This window comes from Trachemys scripta, chromosome 5, assembly GCF_013100865.1.
Source record: "Trachemys scripta elegans isolate TJP31775 chromosome 5, CAS_Tse_1.0, whole genome shotgun sequence".
NCBI lineage: Eukaryota > Metazoa > Chordata > Testudines > Emydidae > Trachemys > Trachemys scripta.
Genome location: NC_048302.1, coordinates 134516058 through 134519280, shown reverse-complemented (window position 1 = coordinate 134519280; position 3223 = coordinate 134516058).

Sequence of the window (3223 nt, the reverse complement as noted above, 5' to 3'; positions counted from 1 at the left end):
TGCCTGGAGGAGCCCAGCCAAGCCCATCCCCCAGCTGGCTGAGACTGAGGCTTCTGCACCTGTCCCAGGTGGGTCAGCTCCGGGGAGACAGGTGGGGCCCCACAGGTGGTGGGAAGCAGAGACTGCCCGGAGCCAGAGGTGCACTGGGATCTGACCAGGGGGGCAGAGAGATAGTGGGGGCAGGGGATGGAGAAGAGCCCTCAGCCGGCTGGTGGGCAGGTTGAGAGGAGCAAGGGGGTGGGGGGAGCCAGCGAGCTGGCAGGGTCTCGGGGCGCAGTGCAAGCAGAGAAGACCGGGGCCCCTTCTGAGCATGGCCCGGCTCCATGACGCTACTGGCGCCGTTGTAAACCCGGCACTGTAAAGGGTTCTTAAAGTAGGTGGAAATGCCCCCTGAGAATTGCCCTCGGTATAGATGACTTCCCTGGCCTAACGTATACCAGGCCCCAGGCAGTGCCCTGCACAGCTCAAGTATCGACCCATGGCCTGGCCACGGCCGGCTCAAATCAGCTGAGTCAGGCTGCGGGGCTAAAAATTGCTGTGTAAAAATTGCTGAGTCACCCTCGCCGGGTCCCAGACCTCAGGCTCTAGCCTGGGCATCTACACACGGATATTTCCCTCCCTCCTCCCCACAACCTGAGCCCCGCAACTCCTGCGAGCCTGACTCAGCTGAGCCGGGCCAGCCGTGGGTATTTTATCCCAGTGTAGACACAGCTAAAGCCATCTTTGCCCTTTGCTGTCCCTGCCCCAAGGGCTGGAGCAGAGTAACTGAGAATTAGGAGGTGATGTAGCCAGGTGTATCACCGTGGCTTGGCCTGCGATGTGCATGAACAGCTAACGCTTAGGAAACTTGCCACTTCCTAAGTTGTTAATTCCTGGGTGCAGGCTGTTTCTGAGGCTTTTTGATGGTCTCCTAGGGGCTGCTGGAGGCTGGAGTGGGAAGTCCGAGAGGCTTTGCAACAGTGGGGTGAATGCCTGAAGTGAGTCTTCCCTCCCTTCTCCCTCCACACTACCTCACCTCTGGCCTGGGATCCTCATTTATCTAAACTCCACCTCATAGAGTCCCCAGAGCCATCCAGTCCCTTGGCTGAGTGGGAACCTCTTGAGTTGGTAAGGCCTACCCTCCCCACACCAATCTTGACCATGCACTCTGCCGTTTTGTGCGTGTGTGTGTGTGTGTGTGTGTGTGTGTATATATATATATATATATATACACACATACACACACACACACTCCTCCTCCTGTCATTGTTGCATTGTGTGTTTCTCCAGTGGGTGGAATGGGAAAATCCTTCTCATCTGTTTGAAACTGTGACTTATTGCTGATTTATAGCAGCATTATATTGGATTTTCCATGCCTATGTCCGGGAATTAATTATGTGAAATGGGAAGCTATTTCCCGCCTTGTTCTGAGAAGACTCCCATGACATTTACACAGGTTTATTGCTTAGGGTAACTTTTATGCCAATAAACTGGTGGGTGGTGTGTGTGTGTGTGTATATATTCACATCACTGCCTCATATTGGAGAGGATTTGAACTGCAGACCTTTGTTTTATGGTCCCTATACTGTACTGTAAAGTGCTAATGAAGATTTTCCTTTCGCTCAAGTGATGGGGCCTGTGCTTTTTAGAATAGGGGAGTCTGAGTTCTATCCCTGACATGACTGTGACAGCTGCTAAGTGGCATCCCATTTATCAAATGAGAATCTCAAATGAATTGACTGTCGCTTACTCCTCCTAACCACCCATCTGAAGTAGGTAAGAATTATTAGACCCAATTTACAGATGGGGAAATGGAGGCACAGAGATGAAGTGAATTGCCAAAGGTCACCTAGTGAGTAGCAGATTGAGGCCTGGAACCCAGGAGTCCTGGCTCCCCATCCCCTCTTCTAACTTCTAGAACATTTTGCCTTTTCTGGAGGCAGGGGTGCTGGAACAATGTGTATAGTGGGGGTGCTGAGAGCCATTGAACCAAACCGTAAACCCTGTATCTGATGGAAACCACTTCAAGCCAGGGAGTGAGGCAGCCCTCCTAGTCTGAGCACAGGTGTGGAGGTAGTTACAGATTCCCAGGAAGGAGGTCACCTTTGCTGACATATTGCTTGTGGTATCCTCTCTCTGAATGGGACTGGGTACCTCAACCTGGTTTTATTTGTAAAGGTTGGGAACACTTGAATAATGAGGATTGGGATTAACAGTTGACATAAACTCTCCACCTTCTGTCAAGAGGCCAGAGGGTCCTCAGAGAGCAGGATGTCGTGAGGATTGGGAATGACCTTTTCTAGAGCGGGTTGTTGCTTCCCTTAGCCTCTTCTCATGCCACGTTACTCTGAGGGCCGGTTTCCATACTGATTTAGCTAACTCTATGCAGCCAGGGCCGGTGCAACCCATTAGGCGACCGAGGCGGTTGCCTAGGGCACTACAATTTGGGGGGCGGCGACCGCGGCGGTATTTCGGTGGCGGGGCCTTCCACCGCCTCTGTGGGGGGCGGCATTTCGGGGCGGGACCTTCAGCCGCCTAGGGCGGCAGAAAAGCTGGCGGCGCTCCTGTATGCAGCCCTCTGCTGTGGACACTTCTATTTTGGATGAAGAGTGACCTGTTTTGATTGTTTACAGCACAGACTTAAACAAAAAATAGTGTTCTGAAAAGTGCCACGGGATCTCTCTGTTTTTACATCTCAGCAATGTGTAGGGGACATTGCTCGGTCTTGCTCTGCTAACACCCAGCTGGGGCATTAGGTTCAGGAAAGGAGGGGGGAGGGCGGGGCCAGGAAGCTAAAGAAAAATACATTCCCTTCATCCTGAGAAAAGTCCTGACATCAGCTGAACCCCAGGGGAGGAATATCTGTGACCTTTGGAAAGCGGTCAAGTCATTTGTGGCAATGAACAAGACTCGCGTATATTTTTTTTGGCAGGCACATTTGGAAAGGAAGGTGAGAGGCACCCAGTTTGAATGCTTGCTGCAAGCCATTCATGCTTTTGCTCCATCCTGGAGAAGAGCTGTGAGCTAGTGAAAGGCAGGAAACGGAGTACTATGTACACAATGGGAACTGTGTGTGTAGAGCAGGGGTGAGCAAACTTTTTGGCCCGAGAGCCACATCTGGGAATAGAAATTGTATGGTGGGTGAAATTGGGGTTGGGGTGCAGGAGGGAGTGTGGGCTCTGGGGTGGGGACAGAAATGAGGAGTTCAGGATGCACGAGGGGGCTCTGGGTTGGGGTGGGGGGG